The sequence below is a fragment of the Bombina bombina genome, chromosome 2, assembly GCF_027579735.1.
Source record: "Bombina bombina isolate aBomBom1 chromosome 2, aBomBom1.pri, whole genome shotgun sequence".
Taxonomy (NCBI): domain Eukaryota; kingdom Metazoa; phylum Chordata; class Amphibia; order Anura; family Bombinatoridae; genus Bombina; species Bombina bombina.
The window spans coordinates 388,199,262-388,220,055 of NC_069500.1; the positions used below are offsets into that span (position 1 = coordinate 388,199,262).

General features: G+C 36.9%; 1 protein-coding gene and 1 long non-coding RNA gene across 3 annotated transcripts in view; one reads left to right on the plus strand and one right to left on the minus strand.

Moving 5' to 3' along the window:
* Positions 1-20,794, minus strand: part of RIMBP2 (RIMS binding protein 2) — a 1,089,352-nt gene that overhangs the window by 687,278 nt on the left and 381,280 nt on the right. The gene's annotated exons all lie outside the window — the stretch shown is intronic.
* Positions 1-20,794, plus strand: part of LOC128648907 (uncharacterized) — a 215,585-nt gene that overhangs the window by 142,311 nt on the left and 52,480 nt on the right. The window contains exons 2-3 of the long non-coding RNA XR_008400632.1: positions 18,867-19,010; positions 20,391-20,491. This is a non-coding gene — a long non-coding RNA (uncharacterized LOC128648907). The remainder of the gene's footprint in view (positions 1-18,866; positions 19,011-20,390; positions 20,492-20,794) is intronic.

Here is a 20,794-nt window from a genome sequence, read left to right on the forward strand (position 1 = left end):
CAAACTGGTCCATAGGACAGTAATAACTTGCCCATCTTTTTTCCTTCTCTTTCACAATTTCTACCTTCTTTCTCCAAACTCCATTTGCTAACCCTTTAAAGCCTATCCCACTAATTTATTGATCCCAGGTTGATAAGTTTACGATGTTAAGTACTATAATTTGTTAATGTATGCACTTGGTACTGTGGATATCGTTACCTGCATAGGAGAGCACATGAGCAGATGTTTAGTATTCATTACAGATTTTTAACATTGCTGGACTTTACCTTCGAAGGTACTCAGTTGTATTACATTCAATTGTTTTATTGTAAATGATTATGTCTACTGTAACTATATGTGTATTGTCAATTGCTGCAATTAAAATTATTTATATATATATATACATACTAGTCCTAAAGCCCGTTCACATGTGCCATTTTTTTGCAGTACAGTGGTCCCACCCCTTGCTCTCTCTCTCCCCCTCTCTTTTGTGCTCTCTCCCCCTCTTTTGCGCTCTCTCCCCCTCTCTTTTGCGCTCTCTCCCCCTCTCTTTTGCGCTCTTTCTCGCTCCACCTCTCTTTTGCTCTCTCTCTCTCCCTCTCTTTGGCTCTCTCTCTCCCCCTCTCTTTTGCTCTCTCTCTCCCCCTCTCTTTTGCGCTCTCTCTCCCCCCCCCCTCTCTTTTGCGCTCTCTCTCTCCCCCCCTCTCTTTTGCGCTCTCTCTCTCCCCTCTCTTTTGTGCTCTCTCCCCCTCTCTTTTGCTCTCTCTCTCCCCCTTCTCTTTTGCTCCCTCTCTCCCCCTCTCTTTTGCTTTCTCTCTCCCCATCTCTCTCTTTTTCTCTCTCCCCCTCTCTATTGCTCTCTCTCCCCACTCTCTTTTACTCTCTTCCCTCTCTTTTGCTCTCTCTTCCCTCTCTTTTGCTCTCTCTCCCCACTCTCTTGCTCTCTCTTTTGCTCTTTCTCCCTACTCTTATGCTCTTTCCTATCTTTTTGTCTCTCCCCATCTATTTCTATTTCTCTCCTCTCTCTCACGCTCGGTCACGTCCACGCTCCTGCCTGGCAACGCCCACGGGTCTGCCCGGTCATGCCCACTTTTGCCGCAAACAGCATGTCAGGTAAGGCCAGGTGTGTTTGTCCTCATGCTGTCTCTACTGCGCATGACAGCTTCTAACAAACACACTTGGTATTTTATATTATAGGATGTGTGTGTGTGTGTGTGTGTGTTTCAAAACATGCCTTTTAAAAAAGGCTTTACAAAACTTTGCATTCATTCCCTAAACTGTCTTTTCTCCACATTGTTTCCACCATTCCTTGTAATATTTTAAATAACTATTTTTTTATGCCCAGCTTTATTAATAAGTAGAATGAGATACAAACAGTAACTGTAACTGTATTTTATCTATGAACTTACCATCGCCTTCTTTCCCTATCCCCATTTGATCATCAAGAACCCAACCTAGGAATAACACATCTCGACGACTTTGAAAATAAATGTGTCATAACCTCTTCCTTGACATCCCTAATGCATTTACATTTACTTCATCTCTCAGCAAATATACCACCAACACAATGAGAAACTATTTGCTTTTAATAGAGGCAAGATAAAAAGAACAAGGCAAACGGCTCATTTTCTGAAAAAATAAATTCCTTGGCTGCAAAATATGACTCTGTTAAAAAACATACAGCTATCTGCAGCATCTGAAACAGCCTAAGAAGCCTTCTGTTTGTGTTTATCCAATATCTCTATTGTTCACAACATTATTTGTGCATTGAGTACAATTTTATTTCCATATAGATTCATTTATACAAATAATCAACAGATTCTGAAAGCAGATAATGAATGCGTTTGATTTTGATCAAAAGTCCATGGCACATGGCAAAGAGTTGTAACTGGAATCACTCAGTTTTGGAAATCAAAACTATTTTGTTTTATACGACTGAAAAGGCTTTTTCTTTACAGTCTGGCTGCTCTTCTGTCTGTGGAGCCCGGTGTGTGGGTGAAGGATATGATACTGGCAGCTAAAAAGACCATTTTGTAAGGAATAACAAACTAATTAAATAACACGTTGAAAGCTGCTGACGTGAGTTGAAATCCTGTAACTGTCTTGAACATTCAAGTACCAAGAATGAGACTGAAAAACTAAATATGTTTGACAGGGATGATCAGTGGAAACATTTAACACAAATAAACACATTCATTTCAACGACTTGATCAAGAGTTAGATATTCAGTTCAGGTGTTCTCTAGGGGGCCTATCAAGCTCCGAATGGAGCTTGAAGCCCCGTGTTTCTGGCGAGCCTGCAGACTCGCTAGAAACAGCAGTTATGAAGCAGCAGTCTAAAGACTGCTGCTCCCTAACCTGTCCGCCTGCTCTGAGCAGGCGGACAGACATCGCCGCAATTCAACCCGATCGAGTATGATCGGGTTGATTGACACCCCCCTGCTGGCGGCCGATTGGCCGCGAGTCTGCAGGGGGCGGCGTTGCACCAGCAGCTCTTGTGAGCTTTTGGTGCAATGCTGAATACGGAGAGCGTATTGCCTGTCGGATCAGGTCCGCCAGACCTTGTTAAATAGAGGCCTATGACTGAGTAAACAATGTACTTGAGTACCTCATTTTACTGTTTTAGACCACCTGTTTGTACTATACGTAATGTTGCATGAGTGTCCAATTTAAACAACAACAAAAAACAGACAAATTTACATTAATGTTAGAGGTGTGACAAATTAACTTAGAATCATAATTTATATATGTATTAGTATTTTATATATATTATGTATTAGTCTTATATATTTTATATTAAGGAGATATGGAAGTCAATATTAAACATTTATAATTCAAATAGGCCATACATTTTAAAACAAAAATTTTCATCTATACTCAAACCCCTTTCCGGTTTGTAAAGTTTTTATATATGTAGTACTAGATACATTTGCACGCTCCTGGGCCTACATCAGTATGTTCTCATTTAAGGGGACAACTTTTACAAAGGAGATTAAGATAAAGAGCTGGATTAGATAGACGTAAACAGGGATGTGTGTTTTTTTATTTATTTTTTATTTTATGCTTTATCTGAATCGTAAAAATTTAATTTTGACTTTCATATTCTTTTAAGGTTGAAATTATCTTTCTCTTTAAGCAGAACTACTTTTCAACTTTTTATGAACTCTGTCCTCTAACCTCAAATGTCCATTCTCCGAAATTATTGGCATCCTCTACCCAGCCCCACCTCCCATCACCGCCCTTCATCTCCGCACAAGATTTCCGTCCAATTGAAAAACAAAACATACTCTATAAGTCATATCACCACATCAACAATGTCTACTCCTCAGAAGACCATACACCCAAAGATCAGCCCGATTTCCCCATTAAACTCCATTCCTTCAATCATGTAACAGGAAATTCAATATCCTCCCAGTTTACTATTCCCTCACTTCTATCCTCCCTAACAATCCTCAAATATGAAATCTCTCCATATCTCATCCATTTAGGTCATGAGTAATTATACTATAAGCAACTCAAAATATTTTTACACTTAGGGCCTTATGTACTAAATTACGGGGGGGGGGGCGGTTAGAATGTTTTCAACTAAAGGAACCTGTCCATTCTCTGTATGTGTGCTACCCACAGTTATCATTACACAAGATTTCCTTTGTGCAGAGCTGCCCCCTGTTCTTCTGTGACCTGGCAATCACCCCAAACAAAGTGTTTGGAGGTGATCAAACCCTGCCACCTCTGAGTCATATGACTGCTGCTTCTTAACTTGTGGCATGCAGGTTGCAAAGTCTCCAAAGTAGCCTCAGCTACTTAGCACATGGAGTCCTTAGCTTTAATTCTGTGCAATACCACGTGACTACCTGCGAGTTCTTGTTTGAATATGAATGTGTAAATATACTGGTGCCTAGACAATAAGCACTACTGTTGGGTTTGCCCATAGACTTATTCTAAAACGCAAACATCCACAGTTTCACACACATACCGAAAGGTGGGATACCTCACGACAGCTTTGTATTCGTACAAGTATATACTATACAGTATTGACAAGGGACTGTTCAACTACCAATCACATGTATAACGTTTGTTTGGACAGGTAATCAAACCCCACTCACTTTTTACTACAACTTGTGATTATTGGTTTAACCCACAGCTGTATGTATATGACTGCTGCCGGTACATAATACCATTACTCACACACATGCTACAAGTTGCATAGCTAACAGCCCCCACGATAGCTCCCCTGCCGCCTAACACACTACTCTATTTATCGTGCAGCCCCTGGTAAATTTTTGTTTCATCCGTTTTGACTTCTATGGGGGAATAGGTTATCTTGCACATGATATTCTAAGTTCGGCTTTTTGAGCGCATCGGGTTAGCATGCTCAATAACTTTTTATTTTTGATACGAGCGCAAACCGACACGCACAAAAAGTTTGCTTACAGTGCAGGTAGTGCGAAAGCGAAAGCACTAAATAGAGCTCCACTCGTAATCTGACCCAAAATGAATATCAACTTGTTTTATGTTTGTCTTATGAAATTAAGAGAAATAGAGGACAACCCCTTTGATTACTGACCATAGTCAACATGACTAATAATATTTTAATATGCAATGGTGCCATATGTAGCCAACACTGATTTTAGGTTAAAAAACCAAACAAAACAAAAAAAACAGTTTTTACAAAGTTAGAAATGTAGACATTTATATTGCAAGTTTAACTTAGTGTAGCTAGAGAAATCCTGGTGGAATGTCCCTTTCCATGTTATTTATATAGCATTTGTAGGTGTGACACTAAAAATAAGCGTTGTGCCTCTACAATTACAGGAATACAATATAGGAAAAAATATATTATTAATGTGTTGACAAGGAGATAATTTACGTTACAATGATCACATGACAGGCAAGTAACATATGGAAAGAAAAGAGAACACAGAATAGGGAGCATATTATATATATATATATATATATATATATATATATATATATATATATATATATATATAAAGGGAAAACTGTGCTTGATGCCAAACTTATTTAAAAAGACATGGAATTCAAAATATAATTTTCATGATTCAAATAGAGCTTACAAGTAAAAAAAAAAACTTCCAATTTATTTCTGTTAATAAATTTATACTTCCCCTTTGTATAATTAGACTAGATTTGAATATTTAAAACTTATCAGCATTCAATGAGAGTGTACTGCACTGTCTTATGGGTACCAGTGTACTTAAATCCATGGGGATCAGTTATGCACAGGCATACATTTCCTGTTAGCTTTAACATCAATTTAAAAATGATTTAAAAATTATTTTCATGAAAAAAATGCAATGATGTACAAAACTTTATCCATTACAGTGTTTACATTCAAACTTAAAGGGACTGTCTAGTCCAAAATAAAATTTCATGATTCAGATAGGGCATGTAATTTTAAACAATTTTCCAATTTACTTTTATTACCAATTTTGCTTTGTTCTCTTTATATTCTTAGTTGAAAGCTAAACCTAGGAGGTTCATATGCTAATTTCTAAGCCCTTGAAGGCCTCCTCTTCTCTCAGGGCATTTTGATAGTTTTCACCATTAGAGGGTGTTAGTTCATGTGTTTCATATAGATAACACTGTGCTCATGCACGTGAAGTTCCATGGAGCCAACACTGATTGACTAAAATGCATGTCTGTCAAAAGAACTGAAATAAGGGGGCAGTTTGCAGAGGCTTAGATACAAGATAATAACAAAGGTAAAAAGTGCATTAATATAACTGTTTTGGTTATGCAAAACTAGGGAATGGGTAATAAAGGGATTATCTACCTTTTAAAACAATAAAAATTCTGTTGTAGACTCTCCCTTTAATCATCGACACAGGATGTGAAACTATACTTATACATCCCATAGCATCCTCAATAAGCAGCACTCCCACCAACTTTTACCCCAAAATACTGCCTAGTGCTGCCATCTTTATTTTATAATAAAATAAGCTAGACTGTATTTTGGGGCCATTTAGGGCAGATTTATAAAATTAACCAGAGATCTGATTTCTGATTAATTTTATAAGCACTAATAATGGCTGGTTAATTATCTTGCTCCCACAAACGGGCAATTTGCAGAGACGTATGCTTAGGAGCTGGCCCATTGGAGCTCTGTATGGCAGCAGTTTTGCAAGAACACTAGAGGGCAGCACTATTTCCTGCCATGTAGTGCTCCAGACACCTACCTAGGTATCTGATAAAAAAAAAAAAAATATTATGGAAAAAAAGCAAATTTGATAATAGAAGTAAATGCGATACGTTTTTTAAAATTGTATACTCTGCCTGAATCACAAAAGAACATTTTTGGGTTTTGTATCCCTTTAAACTAGGTTTTCAAAATGATGTAAATTTACTTTAATTTAATTTGCAGTCATTTGATTTGTAGAATTTGCAGGGTACAGAATTTGCTTTTTGGCCGATTTAACGCCACATCCATAATATGTTGGCAAAAGTGAATGTTTTTTTTTAACTTCCTCCTTATCAAATACCTGAATTATTTGAAATAATAGTACATTGATTATAGGGGCATTACACAATAAATACATTTCATGCACTTCCCTCTAACTATAGGTGCTACAATTTTGGAACCTAGATTTTAATGCAGGTATCTGAAGGAGAGTTACTGCACATGTGCAAACACATCAGCACTAGAATGCAGTAAAAGCTAGATTTCAACATGGCAGCACCCATGACAAGAGGGAAGCGGTGAATAACCTCAGTGCTATGCTTATAAAATTTATTGAGGGCTAGATTACAAGTGACACAGTTCTCTAGAGTTAAGCTTTTTTCGCAAGTTGGGTTGCGTTCAAATTACAAGTTCCAAAAAAAAACATATTTTGTGCTAGCGGTAACCCGAATAGCGCAAAAATCCTAACAAATGTTTGCGTGCACGTGCATGTATTCCCTCATAGAAAATCAATAGTGAAAAAAAAAAGTTGAAAGCCTAACAACCCGAGATCGTGCAAACACCATCACATTTTTGCATTCACAATAGAAGTCACTCATTGCGCACAACATAGGATATTCGCATTAGCAAATGTGAAATATTTACAGTAAATAAATAGTTAAAATCTTTATTAAATATGAATGTTGCATAAAACATAATTTATGTAAGAACTTACCTGTAGATTAATTTCTTCCTACCAGAAGGGGCAAAGTTTCCCAAACCTCAAAATGCTTATAAATACACCCCTCACCACACCCACAATTCAGTTTAATGAATAGCCAAGCAGTGGGGTGATAAAATAAGGAGTAAAAAAGCATACAAAAAGAGGAACTGGAAATATAATTGTGCTTTTATACAAAAATCATAACCACGATGGGCCTCATGGTCTCTTGCCAATGTGAAAGAAATTAATTTATCAGGTAAGTTCTTACATAAATTACATAAATTATGTTTTCTTTCATGTAATTGGCAGTCCATGAGCTAGGGACATATGGCATAGAAATACCCAAGATGTGGGAGACCACAGAAGAGTCACTAGAAAGGGAAGGATAAAATAAAAACAGCCATTTTCCGCTGAACAAATTCTCATAAATTAAAGAAAAAAACTTAAAACATAAGCAGAAGAATCAAACTAAAACAGCTGCCTGAAGAACCTTTCTACCAAAGACTGCTTCAGAAGAAGCAAATACATCAAAACGGTAAACATTTTGTAAATGTATGCAAAGACCAAGTTGCTGCATTGCAAATCTGATCAATTGAAGCTTCATTCTTGAAAGCCCAAGAAGTGGCGACTGATCTAGTAGAATGATCTAGTAGCCCTTTCCTAGAACCAGAGAAGACAACAAATAGACTAGGGGCGTGATCCGATATAGATCGTAGTTTGCGGCGCAAGCGAGGGAACCAAAACAAACACTAAATTACAAAAAAATAAAAAAAGATTACAAGAATTTTAAGCTAATTACACCTATTCTAAGCCCCCTAATAAAATTACAAAGCCCCTGAAAATAAAAAAAATTCCCTACCCTAATCTAAATTAAAAAAGTTAACAGCTCTATTGCCTTACCAGCCCTTAAAAGGGCTTTTTGCGGGGCATGCCCCAAAGAAATCAGCTTTTTTGCCTGTAAAAAAAAACACAATACCACCCCCCAACATTACAACCCACCACCCACATACCCCTACTCTAACCCAAACCCCCCTTAAATAAACCTAACACTACCCCCCTGAAGATCTCCCTACCTTGTCTTCACCCAGCCGGGCCGAACTCTTCATCCGATCCGGGCGATGTCTTCAATCAAGCGGCAGAGAAGAAGTCTTCCATCCGGGCGATGTCTTCAATCAAGCGGCAAAGAAGAAGTCTTCCATCCGGGCAATGTCTTCAATCAAGCAGCAGAGCAGAAGTCTTCCATCCGGGCTATGTCTTCAATCAAGCGGCATCTTCAATCTTCTTTCTTCGCTCCTCCGACGCGGAACATCCGTCCGGCACGACGACTTCCCGACGAATGAGGTTTGGCTGGGTTAAGACAAGGTAGGGAGATCTTCAGGGGGGTAGTGTTAGGTTTATTTAAGGGGGGGTTTGGGTTAGAGTAGGGGTATGTGGGTGGTGGGTTGTAATGTTGGGGGGTGGTATTGTGGGTTTTTTTACAGGCAAAAGAGCTGATTTCTTTGGGGCATGCCCCGCAAAAAGCCCTTTTAAGGGCTGGTAAGGTAATAGAGCTGTTAACTTTTTTAATTTAGATTAGGGTAGGGAATTTTTTTATTTTGGGGGGCTTTGTTATTTTATTAGGGGGCTTAGAATAGGTGTAATTAGCTTAAAATTCTTGTAATCTTTTTTTATTTTTTGTAATTTATTGTTTGTTTTTTTTTAATTTAGTTTAGTTTATTTAATTGTATTTTAGTTTAGATATTTGTAGTTTATTTAATTTATTGATAGTGTAGGTGTATTTGTAACTTAGGTTAGGATTTATTTTACAGGTAAACTGGTAATTATTTTAACTAGGTAGCTATTAAATGATTATTAACTATTTAATAGCTATTGTACCTAATTAAAATAAATACCAAGTTACCTGTAAAATAAATATAAACCCTAAAATAGCTACAATGTAATTATTAATTACATTGTAGCTATCTTGGGGTTTATTTTATAGGTAAGTATTTAGATTTAAATAGGAATATTTTAATTAATAATATTAATATTAATTAGATTTATTTTAATAAGAATTTAGTTAGGGATGTTAGAGTTAGATAGGGTTATTATACTTAATATATATAATATAATAACGATATTAACCCTAATATAATTAGGGTTAATATATATAATATAATAACTATATTAACTATATTAACCCTAATATAATTAGGGTTAATATAGTTAATATAGCTGGCGGCGGTGTAGGGGGATTAGATTAGAGGTTAATCTCTTTAATATAGGTGGCGGCGGTGTAGGGGGATTAGATTAGGGGTTAATCTATTTAATATAGGTGGCGGCGGTGTAGGGGGATTTAGATTAGGGGGTAATACATTTATTATAGGTGGCGGCGGTGTAGGGAGATTTAGACTAGATGCAAAAGAGCTGATTTCTTTGTGACAATGCCCCGCAAAAAGCCGTTTTAAGGGCTGGTAAAAGAGCTGATTTCTTTGGGGAAATGCCCCGCAAAAAGCCCTTTTAAGGGCTGGCAATAGAGCTGTTACTTTGGGGCAATGTCACGCAAAAGGCCCATTTAAGGGCTGGTAATAGAGGTGATTACTTTAGGGGGATTAGATTAGGGGTTAATGTATTTAAAATAGCTGGTGGCGGTGTAGGGGGATTAGATTAGGGGTTAATACATTTAATATCGCTGGCAGCAGGGTAGGGGGATTAGATTAGGGGTTAATAATTTTAATATAGCTGGCAGCGGGGTAGGAGCTCACATTAGAGGGTAGTTTAATGTAGCTGGCGGCGGTGTAAGAGGCTCACATTAGGGGGTTATACTTTTAATGTAGGTGGCGGAGGGGTCCGGGAGCGGCGGTTTAGGGGTTAAATACTTTATTAGGGATTGCGGCGGGGGATCGCGGTTGACAGGTAGATAGACATTGCGCATGCGTTAGGTGTTAGGTTTTATTTAGCAGTTCGCGGTTTACAGGTAGATAGACATTGCGCATGCGTTAGGTGTTAGGTTTTATTTGGCAGGTAGTTTAGGGAGTTACGGGGCTCCAATAGACAGTGTAAGGCTTACTACGCCTGCAATTTGTGGCGAGGTGAAAATGGATAAGATTTCTCCATTTTCGCCACGTAAGTCCTTACGCTGTATATTGGATACCAAACCGCGCGGGTTTGGTATACCTGTCTATGGCCCAAAAAACTACGGGCGAAGGCAGAAATATACGAGCGTAACTTCTAGGTTACGCCGTATATAGGATACCAAACCCGCGCAAATTTTGGCGTCTCTGGCTTCTGCGGGTGACGCTGTATATCGGATCGGGCCCTAGAAGTCTTCCTGAAATCCTTAGTAGCTTCAAGATAATATTTCAAAGCTCTTACAACATCCAAAGAATGCAAAGATCTTTCAAGAGTATTCTTGGGATTAGGACACAAGGAAGGAACAACAATTTCCCTACTAATGTTGTTAGAATTCACAACCTTAGGAAGAAATTTAAACAAAGTCTGCAAAAAACAGCCTTATCCTGATGAAAAATCAGAAAAGGAGACTCACAAGAGAGAGCAGACAATTCAGAAACTCTTCTAGCTGAAGAGATGGCCTTAGAGGAAGTGTCCAAGGTTGGCAACTGGACATCCGGACAAGATCCGCATACCAAAACCTGTGAGGCCACGCTGGTGCTATCAAAAACACATATGATTGTTCCATAATGATCTTGGAGATCACTCTTGGAAGAAGAACTAGAGGCGGAAAGATATAAGCAGGTTGGTAACACCAAGGAACTGCTAAAGCATAAACCATCTCCGTCTGAGGATCCCTGGCCCTGGATATGTACCTGGGAAGTGTCTTGTTTAGATAAGAAGCCTTCAGATCTATTTCTGGAAGACCCCAGATCTGTAAAATCTGTCAAAATACATCTGGATGGAGAGACCACTCCCCCGGATGTAAAGTCTGACGGCTGAGATAATCCGCTTCCCAATTGTCTACACCTGGGATATGCACCGTAGAAATTAGACAAGAGCTGGATTCCGCCCAAGAAAGTATCCGAGATACTTCTTTCATAGCTAGGGGACGGCGAGTCCCACCCTGATGATTGACGTATGCCACAGTTGTGACATTATCTGTCTGAAAACAAATGAACGGTTCTCTCTTTAGCAGAGGCCAAATCTGAAGAGCACTGAAAATAGCATAGAGTTCTAAAATATTGATTGGTAACCTCGCCTCTTGAGGTTTCCAACCCCCTTGGGCTGTGAGAGATCCCCAAACAGCTCCCCAACCTGAAAGACTTGCATCTGTTGTGATCACAGTCCAGGTAGGATGAACAAAAGAGGCCCCGTGAATCAAACGATGGTGGTCTAACCACCAAGTCAGAGAGAGTTTAATGTTGGGATTTAAGTATATCAATTGAGATATTCGAGTATAATCCCTGCACCATTGATTCAGCATGCAAAGCTGTAGAGGTCTCATATGAAAACGAGCAAAGGGGACAGCGTCCGATGCTGCATTCATGAGACCTAAAACTTCCATGCACATAGCCACTGAAGGGAATGATTGAGACTGAAGGACACTGTCATGGACACTGAATCTATCGGGAAACCTAAAAAGGTAACCCTTGTCTGAGGAATCAAGGAACTCTTTGGAAAATAGATCCTCCAACCATATCTTTGAAGAAACAACACTAGTTGATTTGTGTGAGATTTGGCTAAATGTAAAGACTGAGCTAGTACCAAGATATCGTCCAAATAAGGAAACACCGCAATACCCTGTTCTCTGATTACAGACAAAAGGGAACCAAGAACCTTCAAAAAGATTCTTGGAGCTGTTCCTAGGCCAAATGGAAGAGCATCAAATTGGTAATGCTTGTCTAGAAAAGAGAATCTCAGAAACCAATAGTGGTCTGGATGAATCGTAATGTGAAGATATGAATCCTGTAAGTCTATCGTGGACATATAATGCTGAACAAAAGGCAGAATAGTCCTTATAGTCACCATCTTGAAAGTTGGGACTCTTACAAAACGATTCAAAAACTTCAGATCCAGAACTGGCCTGAATGAATTTTTTTTCTTTGGGACAATGAATAGATTTGAATAAAACCCCAGACCCTGTTCCTGAAACGGAACTAGTATGATTACCAGGGCCGGACTGGGAAATCAGACCAGCCCTGGAAATTTGTATAGACCGGCCCAGCCCCGCCCCCTCCAGTCTAGCCACTCCCCCTCCAGCCCAGCTACGCCCCTGGTTTTCCCTTCAACACACACACATATATAAATATATATAATATATATATATATATCTATATATAATATATATATATATATATATATACATAATATATATCTATATATAATATATATCATATATATTATATATATTATATATATATCATATATATTATATATATATTATATATATATATATTATATATATATCATATATTATATATATATCATATATTATATCATATATATATATATATATCATATATATATATATATATATATATATATATATATATTATATATCATATATATTATATATATATCATATATATTATATATATATATCATATATATTATATATATTTATATATATATATATATATATCATATATATTATATATATTTATATATATATATATATATATCATATATATATTATATATATCATATATATTATATATATTTTTATATATATATATATATATATATCATATATATATTTTATATATATATATATCATATATATATCATATATATTATATACAGACTCCAAGTAAGTGCACTCTCACTCGCCAACCCAAACATAGACCAGGGTGCTTGGCAGGATATTCAATCAAGATAAGGATAAGCACTCACTGGATTTAAGTACAATAACTATTTGTTGGTAGTGACGTTTCGGGGCATTCACCCCTTCCTTATATATATATATATATATATATATATATCATATATATTATATATATCATATATATTATATATATATATATATATATATATCATATATATTATATATATATCATATATATTATATATATATCATATATATTATATATATTTATATATATATCATATATATATATATATCATATATATTATATATATTTATATATATATATCATATATATAATATATATATATATATCATATATATTATATATATATCATATATATCATATATATTATATATATATATATATATATATATATATATCATATATATATCATATATATTATATATATATCATATATATATATATATATATATATATATATATATAGTGAGTTATTACAACCACACATTAGACAGTAAAGATTCCACTACAGCACTAGCTTAGGCATAAAGTTGATAAATACTGTCATTTTTTTACCTTGCTTTGAAGAGCAGTGAGCACTCTCACAAACTGTCTGAAAGAGATCGATCATTAGTACTGACCGACCACGATGTTTGCTTTGCCTCACTCAGGACAGTCAGTCAGACCAGTGCTGCACTGCTGCTCTGCTTTTTAAAATTACCAATAGTAACTTAAACTTACTTACTAGTACTACTACTCAGTCTCTCAGACTCTAGTAAGTTGCTGCCGGCCGGCCGGCCGCCCGCCGTCCTGAAATTCGTCTCACAGTGACTCACTCTCTAGATTCTACGGTCTCTCTCGAGTCAGGTGAAGTGAGGTCTCGCGTCTCGACTCACTCAGCTCTCTGTCTCTTCAGACTCCCACAGTCGACGTCGTCTGCAGCCCACGTGCCGTAGCCGCATGCCCGCCTGCTAACTGATACACAGTACACTGAGTGACTGATGATGATGACGCAACACACGCAGCCGCTCTGAGGCTCCCTCCACATAATGTTGTCACATCATCACATCATGGTGCTGGTAGCGGGCAGCTGGGCAGGCCAGCAGGGGTTAACAGTACACAACAATATAAAAAATTATTAGAAAGAAGTTGAAAAGAAGTTACTTAGTAATAAAAATAATAACTTATACGGATCGGATGCTGTTTGCAACAAGATATTAGAGCAATAGCTTAATAAGCTGCAATAATATAAAGCAGCCATGCCACCAGCCCAGCTGAGCTGCCGGCCGGCGGCCCACCGGGATTTTTCCCGGTATCCCGGCTGCCCAATCCGGCCCCGATGATTACCCCTGAAAGCTCTAGATCTGAAACACACTTCAGAAAAGCCTGAGCCTTCACCGGATTTACTGGAATGTGAGAGAGAAAAAATCTTCTCACAGGAGGTCTTACTCTGAATCCTATTCGATACCCTTGAGATACAATACTCTGAATCCACTGATTTTGAACAGAATCTGCCCAAATGTCTTGAAATAACTTCAATCTGCCCCCACCAGCTGAACAGGAATGAGGGTCACACCTTCATGCAGACTTGGGGCTGGCTTTGGTCTCTTAAAAGGCTTGGATTTATTCAAACTTGAATAAGGTTTCCAATTGGAACCAGAGTCTTTAGGGGAAGGATTGGTTTTCTGTTTCTTATTCTGTCGAAAAGAACGAAAAAACAATTAGAAGCTTTAGATTTACCCTTAGATCTTTTATCCTGAGGCAAAAAAACTCCCTTCTCCCCAGTGATAGTTGAAATAATTAAATACAACTGAGAACCAAATAAATTGTTACCTTGGAAAGAAAGAGATAGTAATCTAGACTTAGATACCATGTCAGCATTCCAAGATTTGATCCATAAAGCTCTTCTAGCTAAAATAGCTAAAGACATAGATTCTACATCAATTTTGATGACATCAAAAATGGCATCACAGATAAAATGATTAGCATGTTGAAGCAAACGAACAATGCTAGACAAATCAGGGTCTGATTCCTGTTGCTCTAGGCTATCCAACCAAAATGTTGATGCAGACAAAGAAATGGCAGGCCTGAGAAGATAGCCAGAATATAAATAAGCTTTCCTTAGATAAGATTCAAGTTTCCTATCTAAAGGATCTTTAAAAGAAGTACTGTCTTCCATAGGAATAGTAGTGCATTTGGCAAGAGTAGAAATGGCCCCATCAACTTTGGGGACTTTTTCCCAAAACTCTAATCTAGCCGTTGGCAAAGTGTAGAACCTTTTAAACCTAGAAGAAGGAATGAAAGAAGTACCAGGCTTAATCCATTCCTTAGCAATCATATCAGAAATAGCATCAGAGACTGGAAAAACCTCACGAGTAACCACAGGAGGTTTATAAACAGATTTTAATAGTTTTCTAGTTTTGGTATCAAGAGGACAAGACTCCTCAATATCCAAAGTAACCAACACTTCTTTTAACAAGGAACGAATATACTCAATCTTGAAAAGATAGGTAGATTTGTCAGTGTCAATGTCTGAGGTAGGATCTTCTGAATCACAACAGATACACTTAGCTTTGGTAGAACTGTGATCAGGCAGCAGGGTTCCAACAGTTGCTTCTGAGACAGGATCAGATTGAGACATCTTGCAAAATGTAAAAGAAAAAACAACATTAAAGCAAAATTACAATTTCCTTATATGGCAGTTTCCGGAATGGGAAAAAAATGCAAACAGCATAGCCCTCTGAGCATATAGAAGGCAAGAGGCACATAGGAAGTGGGGTAAAAAAATAAATTAACATTTTTTAGCGCCAAGTATGATGCATGACACAAAATGAAGTTGAAAAAATGTTTTGGCACCAACCACATCCGTAAATGACACAACTCGCGTCATAACAGACTCAACTTTGTGCAAACAAACTTGGCATCAACTAAGACGCCGGAAATGACGAACTTGTGTCACCAAAGATGTTAGTATGAGAATAGTACTAGAGAGCGCAGGAAGATACACCAAACTCCTAAAAATACCTATGGGTCCCCAACTAGGTAGCAGAAAATGAACCTAAGAGTGAAAGATCGATAGGAGCGCTAAAAGCTAAAGGTGATAAGGTATATATGTGTGAGACTTATTAGAGAGAGAAAATAAACAAAGTAGATGAATGTCTAAAGAGACAAAAATTTATTCACATTAGGTGATATATCAAATGTAAAAACGGACGTCTCCGTAAATAAAAACAATTTCTAAAATTAAGTTGCCATCACTTGATATATGACTAGACTTGCAATATAAAGTTCATAATACAGCAAAGATAGTCCAAATCCACACTTAACTTTTCAATCGGGAGTTGGTTTGTTAGCAAGACAAGGGCTTACCCAGACGAGTGCACATTCAGTCTTCTCTGTGACTAGTTGTACGGCCGTAATGACGTCACTATTGAGGGCGCTGTCCTGAATACACTTTCCGATTGGTGTAAATGCGAGGTCAGTAAGTTGCACTGTTTCTTGGCTTTTTTTGCTACAATGCAGCGATCATCGAAGAAAATAATCCTGCACTTAGTGCCAAATAGCACGCAGGATACCAAATCCAAGAATGTAGTATAAAATAGTGTCCAGAGATGACCAGTTACAGGTCTAGTGGCAAATTGGAAATGGCTAACAGTGTTAGCAGTATTGCACACTTTTAAATGATAAATAGTAGCTTTGGTTTAGTTACTAGAGAGCGCAGGAAGATACACCAAACTCCTAAAAATACCTATGGGTCCCCAACTAGGTAGCAGAAAATGAACCTAAGAGTGAAAGATCGATAGGAGCGCTAAAAGCTAAAGGTGATAAGGTATATATGTGTGAGACTTATTAGAGAGAGAAAATAAACAAAGTAGATGAATGTCTAAAGAGACAAAAATTTATTCACATTAGGTGATATATCAAATGTAAAAACGGACGTCTCCGTAAATAAAAACAATTTCTAAAATTAAGTTGCCATCACTTGATATATGACTAGACTTGCAATATAAAGTTCATAATACAGCAAAGATAGTCCAAATCCACACTTAACTTTTCAATCGGGAGTTGGTTTGTTAGCAAGACAAGGGCTTACCCAGACGAGTGCACATTCAGTCTTCTCTGTGACTAGTTGTACGGCCGTACTAAACCAAAGCTACTATTTGTCATTTAAAAGTGTGCAATACTGCTAACACTGTTAGCCATTTCCAATTTGCCACTAGACCTGTAACTGGTCATCTCTGGACACTATTTTATACTACATTCTTGGATTTGGTATCCTGCGTGCTATTTGGCACTAAGTGCAGGATTATTTTCTTCGATGATCGCTGCATTGTAGCAAAAAAAGCCAAGAAACAGTGCAACTTACTGACCTCGCATTTACACCAATCGGAAAGTGTATTCAGGACAGCGCCCTCAATAGTGACGTCATTACGGCCGTACAACTAGTCACAGAGAAGACTGAATGTGCACTCGTCTGGGTAAGCCCTTGTCTTGCTAACAAACCAACTCCTGATTGAAAAGTTAAGTGTGGATTTGGACTATCTTTGCTGTATTATGAACTTTATATTGCAAGTCTAGTCATATATCAAGTGATGGCAACTTCATTTTAGAAATTGTTTTTATTTACGGAGACGTCCGTTTTTACATTTGATATATCACCTAATGTGAATAAATTTTTGTCTCTTTAGACATTCATCTACTTTGTTTATTTTCTCTCTCTAATAAGTCTCACACATATATACCTTATCACCTTTAGCTTTTAGCGCTCCTATCGATCTTTCACTCTTAGGTTCACCAAAGATGTTCCTCGACGCAATAAATAACAGCATTTTGCGACCTCATTTAGCACGCGAAGTTAAAAAGAAAAACAGTCAATTTGAAAAAAAGGACTATACCCCAGGTAAGACAAATAACTTCCTAAACATGCTTCCCAAACTGAAACTGACAGTCTGCAAAAAGGAAATATACATAGACCTGACTCATGGCAAATATAAGTAAAATACATATATTTAAAACTTTATATTAATACATAAAGCGCCAAACCATAGCTGAGAGTGTCTTAAATAATGAAAACATACTTACCGAAAGACACCCATCCACATATAGCAGATAGCCAAACCAGTACTGAAAAAGTATCAGCAGAATCTGAAATGGGAGGTATGAGATGAATCCCTACGACCGATAACAGAGAACCCTTGAAAAGATTTCCCACGAGGGAAACCATAAAAATCAATAGGCAATACTCTGTTCACATCCCTCTGACAAACACTGTACTCTGAGAGGAATTGGGCTTCAGAATGCTTAGAAGCACTTATCACAAAAGAAATCATAAAAATCAAGCACAAACTTACTTCACCACCTTTAACTTCAAAGTTTGTAAAACTGAATTGTGGGTGTGGTGAGGGGTGTATTTATAGGCATTTTGAGGTTTGGGAAACTTTGCCCCTCCTGGTAGGATTGTATATCCCATACGTTACTAGCTCATGGACTTTTGCCAATTACATGAAAGAAATATGTTTTATCATGTTTTCATCTACTTAATGGCTAAGGGCTATAATGCACATATACAGTATATATACACACACACATATATATATATATATATATATACATACTGTATATATATATATATATATATATATGTCTGTATATGTATACATATATATTAATGTTTTTATATGTGTATATATGACTGTAAATAGATATATACACAAATACATTAATATGTACACACACACACATATATATATATATATATATATACACACACACACACACACACACAAATACATCTTTAGCAATGTATATGTATGTGTCTCAATGTTAAAGCCATTTGCCTGCCTTGTTTTTCTAACACCCGAAATCTCATATCTTTGAGCCCTTATAAAACGTTTGTGTGCAATATATATTTTTTTTAATTAGACAGTGTTAATATGAGTGAAAGTGTACTTTGTAATGTATTTTTTAATTGTTTTGCACAACTTTTTTTGTTTCGGAAACAGTTAACCACAATTTTGAGATTGCGGTAAGGACTGAAGCTTAAATCGCGATTTCGCTCAACTTGCAATATCAGCGCAATGAAAAAGGCTTGCAAAAAGACGATATCGCTTGCGCAAAACCATTTGCGCCTCACTTGTAATGTCCAGGTAATTCAGATTATGTCATGCAAAGAAGATCGAAACCAACTTGGTAATAAATGTTGCTCAGCGTATTAACTTGAATTTTTAATAAGGTATTTTATTCTTTCACATTATGTAAGTCTTGTTTATGATTCTCAAGGGAATAAGGATGTTCACACACAGCTCATATAGCATACACTGAACATTTGAATATGATATTGTTTCACTATTAGGGAAATATGTCCTGTGTGATTCACATTTGTGCTGAAACCTAGGAAAAACGCCCTCTCCCAAAGGATCAATGATAATAAAATCCCCCAAAATACAGTTATATATTTGCCAACAAGTAAGGTCTATACACATTATTATTGTAATTTCACATTTATAGCACCTATTATTTATAGATAAAGCTAATATGCAGCCATTCACTGATAAATATTTTATCAGTATTAATAAGATGACAATTATTTGTAATTGGTCAGTGGGGCTGCAAGGCCAGGAGGTTTATGATGTGGGTGAGGGACTAATAAAGTTGCATCAGAACAGACTGTGGCTGTGAGTGGTCTGATGTGATTTTGAATACTAACTCTGCATTATGTCTCGGGTCACCTGCTGGTCTTTCAGCATTTTTATGGTGGACACCTGGCAACCCTATTACCCTATTCTTGTACAGAAGAAGAAAATCAATAGCTGAATAAATGTGATTGAGCTCAGTAAAATATATTTTGAAAATCTGGCCTGTTAAGAACCAAAGACTATTGTGGTTTTGTAATTTCGCTCAGCTAAAGATATGACTACCACATTAGGTAGTTGTCTCTTTACAAAGACAAGCCAAGAGACAGATAAATGGACATCGGGGCATAGAGGTCTGAGGTCTAACAACATCTCCAGTTTCAAATAAAACAAAAGGGAGGAGAATGTTTTGTAATGGCTTTAAAGTGGATTCCTAATCTCATACAATAAATATACATATTGTAAAAGATTCCCCCTAAGGAGAGACAGACAATGGAAACAATATTACAGTAAATGAGCATTCATAAACTCACTTATCAATTACCTAGTAAAGGAAATACTGTAAGTGCTTATCTTCCCACCAAAGCACAAATTACTCTTAGTGCCTCTCTATTAATATAAACAAATAGACCACCTTTACCTACATCATAAACAAGGTAAAAGCTTAAAGAGACAGTCTACTTGATTTTGTTTTTATTGTTTAAAAAGATAGATAATGCCTTCACTACCCATTCCCTAGCTTTGTACAACCAATATTGTTATATTAATATACTTTCAAATCTGTTTCTAAGCCTTGCTGGCCATCTCTTATATCCGTGCATTTTTATAGCTTTCACAGCTAGACAGTGCTTGTTTGTGTGCGTCATATAGATAACATTGTGCTCACTCCTGTAGGGTTATGCTTTGCGCTCACAAGAGCACACTTTTATAGACTCCAATGGGATCCTTGTTCTCATGCCGTCAGACACAACAGAGAAGCTAGCGCAGAAAAGGGGGTAAGTCGAGCAGCGATGGGCAGCAAAAGTAAAATATATATGTATATGAATATATACATATATATTTATGTGTTATGTGTATATACATTTATTATAAGCATATACATTTATATTTACAGTGAACACACAGTCCCCATGGACCGCAATGTAAAGGGACTTTTAACCCCTAAAAACTGCTTTGTGCAGTTCTTAATTTAAAAATTAAATTAGCAAATTTAAGACTAGCATACGTATACTCTGAATTTGTGCACATGCTCAGTAGGATCTGGTGCCTCAGAAAGTGTGGAAGTAAATTGGAAGGTC